This window comes from Alexandromys fortis, unplaced genomic scaffold (assembly GCF_014885135.2).
Source record: "Alexandromys fortis isolate MF-2015 unplaced genomic scaffold, M_Fortis_MF-2015_v1.1 scaffold_208, whole genome shotgun sequence".
NCBI classification, from domain to species: domain Eukaryota; kingdom Metazoa; phylum Chordata; class Mammalia; order Rodentia; family Cricetidae; genus Alexandromys; species Alexandromys fortis.
The window spans coordinates 462680-474497 of record NW_026068082.1 but is presented as its reverse complement, the minus strand read 5'-3'; the positions used below and the strand labels follow the sequence as shown (position 1 = coordinate 474497).

Below are 11818 nucleotides of genomic sequence, written 5' to 3'. Positions count from 1 at the left end.
TTTCTGTGTAATTATTTCAGGGCTGAGCAGCTCAAAACCAACGAGGGGTGTACTCCCTCCAACCTGGCTCCACTCATTTCATGGTTCCAGTCTGAATAAGTCATGCTCATAAACACCTGTGCTTAATTCTGCAGCCTCCAGAGAAGTCATTCTATAAAAATGTTGAGGCAGCTTACAAAGATGATGATGAAACAACTGGATCAACTAGATTCCGTAAGAGGGATAGAACGTGCAGATTCCCCTGAGGTTGCCAAGACAGGGTCTGCCCCTGAGAAACTCTACTGTGACCAGAGAGGCAGCCTACAGAATGTAAGAGGTACAGCCTTGACTAATTTTGAGACTGAAGAAGACACAGAATCGGTAGGAGCCAAGTGTGTGTGTGTGTGTGGTGGTGTTCCTAAGAAAGGTCTGGCATGAGTCTCCCCAGGCAACACCAGCAGGGTGGCCAATAAGAGCTGGGGACACGACATTGACTGACTGTCTTCGCTGCTTCCGCAGTCATTTCTAAGATCTAATGATAATCACCAAGGGTGCTCTTCTCTAACAATGAGGGATTTGTTGGTGGTGGTGGGGACAGAAACATCCTCCTATTTGCATGGGATTGAGGACCATTTCCCTAGGGTGCCTTGATCCCCAAAAGACTGCCAAGGTTTGTTTATTTTATAGCCCGAGGGTTAGAAAACTCTTTCTTTGATCTCAATGGAAGAGGCCTTATCAGAGAGGGAAGGAGGGAGGGAGGAAGGAGAGAACTGGGATGGAGAAAGGGGCAGAGAGAGAGAAGGGGGGAGAAAGAAAGGGAATAGAGGGAAGGAGGGTGTGAATGCAGGAGAGAGGGAGGCAAAGTAGTGGGGGGTGAAGGGAGGTAAGGAGAAAAGGAGGAAGGAAAGAGAAAAAAGGGGGAGGGAGGAGGAGGGAGGAGGGGAGAAGAAAAGGGAGGAGGATGGAGGAGGAAGGGAAGGAGGGAGAGAAGTGGGAGGAGTAGGGGGAGGAGGAGCAGGAGGAGGAGCGGGAGGAGGGAGAAGAAGGGGGAAAAGGAAGGGCTTTATGGATGCTTGCACTGGATGATTGTCAGATCCAACAGGAAAAGGACTATTTTGAATGTGCATCAAGGTTGATTACTCTCCACCCTGAAGGACAGTCCCTGACCCAGTGAGCACAGTGCATCCCACTTACCAAGTGTGTATCTCTGACCTCCAGACTGTCTGGACCTGAATCTCAGCCTCACAAACTGTGTGATGTTGGGCAAGTTCCCTAACCTTTCTGTGCTTCGCTTCCCTCATTAGTGAAAGCTTATTGTAAGTACAGTTTCTTGTTCTCTGCCTCAGGGAAGAACCATGTCTTACCTGGGGACCCCAGGGATGACTTAACCCACTCAGCGGTAAGGCAGATGACCAAGAATGTCCCCACGGGCTGCAGTAGCTGTTCTGAGAGCAGGTGGGCTAAGCAGGGCTGGGGGCAAAATATGAGGGTCTTTCTACTGTTTTGTTTGGGGTGGACAGAGATCTTGGGCAGCATTTAGTCACGCTTCCTTCTCAGTGGGGATGGCCCATAAGCTGATGGGAGCACTTAATGGGGGGGGGCTCTGTCATCACTGGACTTCCCAGTAGACATCTAGCCCAATTCTCTTGAACTGACCTGCTATCCCTAGAGTAGGGTGACTTCTCAGGATTTCAGGTCCTGCATGGCAGTCTCCCAAGACTCCCATGGCAATTGTAAGGATTGGGAGTGTGAAGACCCAAGACTGACAGGGAATGGCACCCAGCCTTCAGATGGCAGAGTTTTACCTTCCAAGAACAGCATCTCCAGGATTTGGTCCTAGTCAGGGTAGCCAGTGATCCAGTCCCCACAGGGAATTCGCAGCCTCTCTCTAGGATTAGACTTTGCGTGGTACTGACAATGCTTGTCATGAGTGTGAAGAAGAACAGAAGCAGTGGGAGGTTTTGTTGCAGATGGACAAGGGACTTGGGTTAACACGGAGCAGAAAGTGAGTTGTCAGACACGGAGAAGCAGGTAGTTAGTGTCAGGAAATGAGAGGATGAGACTGGCCCATGCGCAGAGCAGTACACAGGTCTCAGGCGGGGAGGCTCTGAAGCAAGGGCCACCTGCAGATACTATTGGAGCACTTCAAATGTGATTCTTCAGGGTAGGTAGTGGCACATGATAGGATGGCACATGATAGGATGGTGACGGGTGCAAGGACTTGGGTTCTGATTGGAGACCAGATGAGGATCTGTGCAAGCAGTGTCAAGGGCACAGAGGGTGACATCAAACGCAGTGTGTACCCACAGGAGTGTGCAGCCCAGCAGGTGCAGCCCGGCATGGTTCCAGGCAGTCACTGTTTTTTTCCACATCTTGAGATCGTGCCATTGTCCTGGTCCCAGGTGTATAAACTGGAGAGTTCCTAGCCGTGGTCCTTGGTGTCTTTACAGGGTTACAGGGCACAGTCTGTCAGAAGAGGAAACTGAGGCACTGTTTCGTAAAGAGCCTGGTAGGAGATGCCCTGGGGTCACTGTAGAGCCAGGTGCAAGTGTTCACAGACTAGGTTGGCTCCTAAACTGGGGTGCTGTCCTTTGTCTTTGAAGTGAGGAGGGTAGATCTATGGAGGAGAGGTCTATGGACAGCTGTTTAAATCTCGGCTCTGTAGGTGTGGGTTAGGGGGAGTAGAGGGAGGAAGAGGTGATCCGGAGTTTGCAGTGACTACAACTTTCCTGCAGGTCATTGCTACACAGGGAACTGAAGGAGAGATAAGGATTCCACAGGTTGAGACAGACAGAGGCCTGATCCTTCAACGCTGTGAGAGAGGGGCAGGGGAGAAACAGACTCAACACTGGGACAGGAAGCCAGGATTTATGTTACGCTGGGTCAGACAGGCCACAGGGCACTGGAGAGGCCCATGCACACAGCTTCTAGGTAGTGCCACTGATTTTATTTTGATGGTTTATTTATTTATATTTTATTATATTTTGAGACAAGATCTTGTCATGTAGCCCAGGCCAGTCTTGAGTTCATGTCTACATGGTAAGAGCACCTTTGCAAGAGACGATGTTCTGAGACAGTCCACACTGGGATGGGAGAAGACCGTCCGCCTCCTGTGGTGCTGTCTATCCTGAGGTCCTCCTGACCCTTGTCCCCTGTTCCTCTGGTTCCTCTCTTTGACTTTAAGAAAAGCAGGGTGAATGGTCAGAGTGGACACAGACGGCTTTGTGTCCACAGATGGAGTAACTTTTGCTGCCATTCAGCCATGACAAGTTCTTATGTTCCAGGGTAGGGGTGTGTGGATTAGGAATGTTAGGTAGGAGGAACAGAGATGTGAAAGAAATACAGAGACATAGGATAGTACCAGGAGGGCAACTAAGTGAATATTGAATATTGAATTCGCCTGTGTTTAATTTTCATATACTTTTATACCCCTATACAGAAGTGGGGGAAGAAGGCAAAAGACAGCTTTACCATGACACAAAGGACAACCAGAACAGTTGCTTGCTTCAGTACTTGAGACATCAAGCCATTATTTCCTGAATAAAGCATTTTGGGGCAGGAATATGCAGTGAACACACCTTAGACCAAGTATCCTGTAGGCAGCCACTCCCAATATCAAATCCTCCTATTTTAAAAGAAGGAGCACAGGAATAGGCTTGAATTCTCCGACCTTTGGTCAGGGTGGAGCAGATCCATCTCTATGGGCCATCTTGATGTCCAAAACACCAAGCAACCACACCTGACGTCAACAGCTTTGAAAGAGCAAGCATAAGCTCAAACTCTCTGACTTCCAGTCAAGGTGGAACAGGCTCACATCTGTGGGCCTGCGTGTGTGAATGCATGTGAGTGTGTGAATGCGTGTGGGCATGTGAATGCATGTGTATGTGTGCATGCCTGAGAGTGTGTGAGGGGATAGGACTCACCAGCAGACCCGAGCGCAGGGTCAGAGAACTTCCAGGTGAGGTGGGGCCAGAGGATGCTTCAGCCGGACTCCTGTCAGCCTTCACAGCTGGAACAGCAATCCTGGTGGCACTCACTGAGGAGCCAAGAGCAGCCCCTGGAGGAGTAAGTAAACAGTGAAGGACCAGAGGGTTCCGTGGGAGGTGGAAGGAGTCAGGGATGCTCCGTCGGAGCCAGCCTTAGAGTATGAGACGAGAGAAAAACGGAAGAGGGGGCTCCTCTGTGCCTGCGTGGCCCTGACCTCCACCCCTTACTTGATGCACATATCTCTAACTCTGTCCCTTGAATCCTGTCATCTCGAAGCCACTGCCATAGACTGCAAATTTCAAATAGAGCAACCAAGGGTGAACACAAGGACCAATGTGGCCAATAACATGCTTTGCAGTGTATGGACGGTGCATGTCCAATATCCCAAAGCAAGTCCGGAAAACAGTGGCCATGTCAGGGAGGTGGGGAGGAGAGTCATAGACTCACGGAAGGAGGCAGGAAGTGCAGGCAGCATGGGTTTAGACAAGATGCAAACCCTGCTTCTACTTCCAGGTGCTGCCTTGGCATACCCTGGAAAGCTGTGGAATACACAAGGCCAGGCCTCAGACAACAGAGGTAGGAGAACGTTCATTTGTTCACTCGGCCTACCTGACATTCTGAGGTTAAGAGGTGGGGCTGAGCTTGCTTTGGAGCCAGCTAAGGGAGGGCTGGGGGTGGTGGAACAGCCATCCAGATATCCATTGTTTCTTTCTGCTTCTCTGGATTCAGGGACACTCCTGGCTTCTGGTCCCTATGTCACTCCCAGAGAATTAAAGAACCTTCCTAGCTCTCAGTTTCTCCAGGTAGCAATAATCCCTGTGGTTTTAGTCCCAGGGGGATCCTTAGAACTGGCAGGATCCCTTGCCTACAACTTGGGCCCGCTGTTCTTTCCAGGTCATGTATTCTGATAGATGTAGGTCTTTTGGGGGGCACTTAAGGGATAAGTCAGAAGGCCCTGGAGAAGTCACCGTCCTTTTCATCTGTGACTGTTCTACCCCTGTGACCAACCTTGGTGAGTCATCTTAACCGGAAGTAGGCTTAAGATCTGGTGGCTAGACAGACGTGTGAATTCACCATGGCTCCAGACCACACAGCCACTGATGTAGATGGGCCTTCTACTTTCATTGGTTAATAAACAAACTGCCTTGGCCCATTTGATGGACCAGCCCTTAGGTGGGTGGAGTAGACAGAACAGAATGCTGGGAAGAAAGGAAGTGAGGCAGATGCCATGCCTCTCCTATCTAAGGCAGACACGATGAAGCTCTGACCCAAGATGGACGTAGGCTAGAATCTTCCTGGTAAGCTACTGCCTCATGGCACTACACAGATTATTAGAAATGGGTTAGTCGAGGTGTGAGAGTTAGATAAGAAGAGGATAGATATAATGGGCCAAGCAGTGTTTATATGAATACAGTTTGTGTGTTGTTATTTTGGGGCGTAAGCTAGCCAGGTGGGAATGCTGCCCGCAGCTCCCCACTACAAGCCACTACCATTTCTGCCTGCTGCTGCGAACCTCTGCCCAGCTCTCTAAGCCCACAAATGGGCCTTTCCTTGGATCTTTGGGAACCACTATTCCACAGGTTCGCAAGGAGCTTTTGCTGTGACAGTCACAGCACCTACCCCAGGAGGCTCCCAGTGGGGACTGAGGCAGGGGCGTCAGTTCATTTAGGTAATTACGAGTCAGGGGAAACAGTTAAAGGCACAAGCTGGGGGCACATAGGAGGGGCAACACCTGCTCCTGGGCAAGGGCCTGGGGTGTCAGAAAAAGCTTTTCATAAAAGGTGGTAACAGTTTGTGCTAGTCACAAGAAAGAAACTGCGCTGGGCTCAGAGGCCCTTGTCACACTGCCAGTGGAGGCACTGAAGCTGCAGAGGTGTCAAGCACATTACAGATGTCAGGAAGCAGGGGCAGGATGCAAAGCGAGGTGCTGTGACTGTAGAACCTGTACCCCTACCCCATTCATAGCCAGGTGCTCTGGCTACGTATCCATAGCCTCTAGAGGAGCCAGTGAATCGTCCGGATGGTGCCAGGCCCACCTGCTCCTTTCTTATTTGTTTACTGTCTGCCAAAATGGCAGAGTGACCCACTCCAAACACCAAAGGATCTTACACTACCTTCGTGGGTGGCTGGCAACTTGGCTGAGGTTGAAGGGCCATAGTTGTCCCTCCTTCTGCCACTTCCAGAACCTGTGGAGGAACCACCTCTGGGCTCTGTTTTTTCTCCTGATCTGTGACTTATTTCTGTCTCCCTCCCAAAAGGACAAGTTTAAAGGCGGGGCCCATGACTTAAAAAATCTCTTTAAATAAAGGTAGGCCCTGTAGAGTGGCTGGTACTGGGTGGGGCACACCGATACCTCACAGGACACGAAGTATGCCTTAGAGAGCTTGTCATTTTATTGGGAGAGCCAGCCACTCTGCTGCCACTCTAAACCTTGGCCACTCCCCCTCTCACCCATGCCAGCTTCTTGCACAGAATCCTCAGTAGCTCCCTTGGCTTCCATGACCCTGGAAGGCAGGTGTTCTGCCAGTGTGACTTGGTGCTCAAAACGGTGCTCATATGGACAACCGTTGAGCCAACCAACACAATATTGCAATTTATCATAAATAAATAGTAGAAGCCATGTTCCTCAACCAGCCTCCGGCCCCTTCCTGAACCACCTCCTTTCCCCTGATTCTGATGGAGGCCTGTGTCCTTGGTCAGGGATCTCCCTCCACCTAAAGCTCCCCAGGAGCTCAGCGCATTTGGGTGCCATATTCTTGAAGCAGTATCTCCTCCCCTTTGTTGGCGTCAGTCCATCTTCAGTCTGCCTCTGACCTATAGAACAATTCCTGTTCTATTGGCCCCAACCCTGGAGGTTGGAGTGCATCTTCCGTCCTCAGGCAGACTTTGAGCTCCTTGTGTATAGGAAGGACCGAGGTGCAAACTTAAGTTCAGCCCAGCTCCTTGATCCCTTGATGCCCATCAGGACATCATACGTTGTCGATATCCCGAGGGGTCCATAGTTGTGGTCTCCAGTTAGACACACACACACACACACACACACACACACACACACACATGATCTTGGACACAGTGGAGTCCTCTCACAGTGTCACTCAGTATCAGTCTTCAAAGCCATGAGTGTCAGTGTCCTGATCGAACTTTGTGACTTGATTCTCAACTTTGTCCCCTTCCTTCAGGTTCATGACTGCCTGGCTCCTGGCTGACCTCACTCCTTCTGCTCGCTTCTCAACGACAGGGGGCTGGGACTGAGGACACGACAGGAAGTTATGGAGGAAAACATGTGCCTGAAGAACCACTGCGAGCAGCCAGCATGAGCTGGGGTCCCCGGAGCCTTCTGAACTGGGGCAGTGAAAGGCTCCCCTAGACTTTACCAGTTTGGATGTCAGTTCTGCCTGTTCCTTGTCATGTGACATGGAACTTTCCTGGGAGTGGGTTGGAGTGCAGTTTGTATGTATAAATGGAGAGCTACAGTACCCATTTACTAAATTGCATCATTATTGCTTGTGCTTCTATTTCAAGCTGAAGCAGAGGGTTAGAAAGTTCAATCTGAGGCCAGATAAGCCACTGGATGGAAAATGAGTGTAGGGTCATGGGACCTGGGAAGGGCCGCAGTGTGAGAAAAACAGCTCCTGGGGAGCAGATCCAACTCAGGTCTCAGCCACCACCTTGTGTGCGGCAACCAAGAAGCCCCTTTGCTTTTCTCTTCCTTTCTTTCCTCTTTACTTTTATTAGCCTTTTTCATGGTTGGGGACTGAATAACCTAGGACACGGCACACGGCCTCTGCCACAGAGCTGTGTCTTAGCTCTTTCCATTTTTATTCATTTTTAGACAGAGTCTTTTACTAACTCTCCCAAGTCAGTCTTGAACTAGTAATCTTCCTGATTCAGTCTCCCTACGAACTGGGATTACAGGCCTGGCTAACAATCTAAGTTTTCGACAACAACAACAAAAATCCTTCCACGATCAAGGTTAGGCTTGGCATGTTCAAAAGTCCTTTTGCGATCACCCAGAAGTTTCTCCCCTGCTTTTCCAAGCTAGTGGCCATCTGCCTGCAAACAGGTAGACACCATGGGGAAAGAAGGCCCATAGAAACAGGCAGAGTGGCTGTTGGGCTCCCCTGGTTAGCCCTGTAGGTAGCATGTCGTCTCACTGAACTTCCCCTTCACGCTCAGCAGATGGCGACCGTGCGCTAGTGCTGCTGATTCCTGGACGCCATGGAATTGTTTGCAAGGTAAAAAAAAAAAAAAAAAAAAAAAAAAAAAAAATCCTCCCCCTGCTCCTGGAGCTCTATCAGACAGGTCAGGATGTCATTCCAGGTATCCCCCTGCTCCTGTCTGGAGCTCTATCAGGCAGATCCGCATGTCATTCCAGGTATCCAGCGCAGGTGCCTTCCTTCAGCTGGATGTCGGAGCTTGGAGCCGGTCCTTGGACAAAGAGATGCTGGGGAGGTAGCATCTCCCTACCTTGGGTTCCTCATTCTTCATCTCTGCACCCGCATGGAGGTCGGTACCTCCTACCCAATAGCAACAGGATTCTAGATTAAATTAAATGGAAAACAAACAATCTAAAAGACAATATATGGCAAAGGTCATCAGACAGCAAAGCCATCTTTACACGTCAGTGGGGGAGGAGCCTGGCTAGGAAACCTGGAGGGTCTGCAGGATCACGTGGTTGGATCATAACTCACGTGTGGCAGTGTGAAAATCAGGGGCCTCTTTCTTGTAGGCCTCTTACAGGTCTTGTTGCCTGGGTTCTAGAAAGAAGGATGAGATGTCGGAAGGATCCTAGTCTCTGAAACCAGACTACCCAAACCCAGTTTGGCCATTTATTAGTTGTGTGCCTTTGGACAGCATCTAAACTTCCAGAACCTCAGTTTCCTTATCTGTAAGGCCGAGGCTGCAGGGGCTTAAACTGCACATGGTTATGTGTACTCTGATTTGTTTTAATAATAAAAACCCAGAGTCAGATATTGGGGTACATGCTGAAAGATCAGAGAAGTAAAGGAGTCAGCCACTAGAGAGACTTTTTAACTCTACTGAATCCTCAGACTGAAGGGGTCAAGATCCTTTCTCCATGAATCCTCAGACTGAATGCCTTGAGCTGTCTCTGCCTGCCTTATATTCCTCTCTCTACCCAGCCGTATTCCTTCCCGTCTCTACCTCCATAATGCTGGGATTAAGGGCATGTGACTCCCAAATACTGGTATTAAAGGTGTGTGCCACCATTGCCTGGCCTCTATAACTAGTGGCTAGCTCTGCACTCTGATCTTCAGGCAAGCTTTATTTGTGAGATCACAAACAAATTATCACCACAATTATGTATTGTTTAAAATGATTATAGAGTCATAATGTATCTGGTATAGCATAGGTGCTAAGCTAATGCTTGGCTGCTATCATTTTTCTTTTGTTTTAGTTTTTCCTTCAGGAAAATAACTAAACCACCTGTCCTTCCCAAAGGGGTGTCTGAAGTTCCAGGAGGAGACAAGCCTGGAGAAAGAAGAGCCCAAGAATGGACATAGTTCCCTTCTCCCTCTCAAGGTTTTCCTTCTGCAAAAACCTAAATCAGGGTCTTCCAGCATGTTTATTGACATGGTACCATGCTCTTCAACTGGTGGGCCAGAGTCCAGTGTGTTCTGGCTGGGAAGTTATGTGATGTCCCTGTGGAGGTTCGGGAGGAAGCAGGTCGCTGCTGGGCTGAGTGACAACTTGGGAGATGGACATCTCTGTGCTGGCTTAGCTTGTCTCAGAGCTGGCCCTTCCCTGGGGTCATGAGGACAGACCTTTGCTGCTCCTTAGTGCCTCCTGGAGGCAGGGAAGGTGGCCTTCCAGGAGCTCAGTCAATAGCCCAGAAAATGAGCTAGGGTGGGGGTGGGGGAGTAGTTCACACACTCACATACTATCCTGCACCCCCAGCTGGCTCTCCATCGTGAGCTTAGCTGGCTCCTGCCCGATCTCAGGTGAAAGCTTACTGAGGATTTTCTCTACAGGTTTGTGGGAGTGTGCCCAGTTGTGAGGGAAACATCTCCATCCTCCGACTGGTGAGAAGACCCTGTTAGCTCCAGGATCCTGAGTGGAACCCTCAGTTATGCTTTGAGCTACAGTCGTGTTGGTACATGATCCTGAACAGGCCTTTCTCATCCCAGCGTCTTCCTTGGTCTTCCTACATGTTGGAGTCTCGGTAGCTACCACCTTTGTTCTTTGAGCTAACCACAATAAATGAGCATGACAGGAAATGTTTAGCTGGTGCCCGGGGCTCATTCCCATCAGCTACAACGTGAGAGCTTCAGCTAGATGACCCGTAAGGGCAAACGTCTTGTGACCCATGACTGCTGACCAGACACAGGTGCCTGAGTACCTTGAGACTTAGGGGCCATCACTGGCAGATACTGGTGACAGTCTGAGGTGTCCGTCATAGGGATTGGGAGTCCCTTGGCTCATTGTCAGTGCTAGCATGCTGAAACTTGATGACACATGGGGGTGGCTGATAAGGACAAGGGTTGGGAAGATTCCTGGGATCATGGGCTGGTGCTGGAGGCTTTTTTCTGAACAGTGGAAGGTCTTCCTTCTGCTGGTGGACAAGGGGCCTAAAGAAGAGGACCCAGAGAGGGGAGTGGTCCCTCCTCAGGATGGCTTCTGATGCTCTCCCCTTTTCCTCCTATGTTTTCCTTCTTCTAGGATTAGCCTATGGCCGTCACTGCTCACTCTTTCTGCTATCTCTTCACCAAGTGCCCTTCACAGATGACTTTCAAAGCAACCATGTTGGTCTCACCATCCTTCTCTTCAGCTTCCACCAGAAGACGGTTCCCAAGGGACACGGGAAGAGGCTGACTAAGGACGGAGGTGTCTCCATGGAGACCTGGGTAGAGCAGCTCTCAGCTCAGCAGACCCCGCCCCAGAGCTGCGGATCATCGGGCTCATCCAGTGAAAGGGGAATCTCTTCCCTTCTGGAGTTCAGGAGGAATGCAGTGGAACCAGGCTTCCTACCCACTGCTCGCAGTAGCTATTTGTGTACCTCCTGCCTCTACTAGATAGAGTCCCCTAATGGAAGGGACTGTCGTCTTTTCATTGGCCACTGCACTGCTCATCGACTTCATTGCAACAAATGTGCCTCTAAGATTTGGCGTCTGCAAATGGTGGTCATGGCCACTGGTAAAGAACAGTCCTGGGTGTGGACACAGTCAAGGATGCCTTGCTATCTGGCTTTTGGGAAACTTACGTGGTTTCCAATGTGGCTGTCAACAGTTACCCCCTCCCCCACATAGCTTTGGGCTCACCACCCTCTGCACATGTGTCCCTGGAGCTGTATGATTCCATAGTACATGGTCAGGGGGACAGAAAGGGACATATGAATGGATCAGAATTGTTTTGTCAACCTGTGGGTTTTCTGCTTTGTTCAATTGTTTCTTTTATAAATATCAGCAAATAAAATCATCTAAGATTGATGCTTCTCCCGTCTCAGTGGGAGACACTAGGAACTCTGAATGAAAATTGTGTAACAAGCCTCTACCGAGGAATAACGGGACTGGTGAGAAATGGTTGATCTTCATTTAGTTCACACATAGAAGTCTCCTGACACACACCCCGTGAACACCCGAGGCAGGTGGGTGAGCTGGCCCCAAGGTCATAAGAGCAAGAGACAGCTACCACTGTCTCACACCAGCTGCAGTTGGTGTGGAGGAGCCGGCCCCGAGACTCGCCAGGGCAACCTGATAGAACCAAGCCATGCTGTTGATGGAGATGTGGATGAGCCAGCCCCAAAGTTGTGAGCATGGAAGAGCTATCCCCATCACTCATCTGTCATATGGCCGCATGAGTGGCAGAGAGATGCCCCTTCCCTTGCCCATCAATG

The 11818-nt window shown here is 50.1% G+C and overlaps 1 long non-coding RNA gene across 5 annotated transcripts; it reads left to right on the top strand.

The window, feature by feature from the left end:
* Positions 1 to 300: 300 nt before the first annotated feature.
* On the top strand, positions 301 to 11556 carry LOC126488470 (uncharacterized). 5 transcript variants are annotated; one of them, XR_007588700.1, is made up of 7 exons: positions 301 to 649; positions 1198 to 4542; positions 7146 to 8201; positions 8342 to 8472; positions 9427 to 9507; positions 9957 to 10147; positions 10645 to 11556. It is a non-coding gene; the product is annotated as an uncharacterized lncRNA (long non-coding RNA). The 5 variants fall into 5 exon arrangements; XR_007588699.1 differs by lacking the exon at positions 301 to 649 and having other exon boundaries at positions 1033 to 4044; positions 4480 to 4542; XR_007588701.1 differs by lacking the exon at positions 301 to 649 and having other exon boundaries at positions 1033 to 4542; positions 7146 to 8029; positions 8143 to 8201.
* The last annotated feature ends 262 nt before the right edge of the window (positions 11557 to 11818 follow it).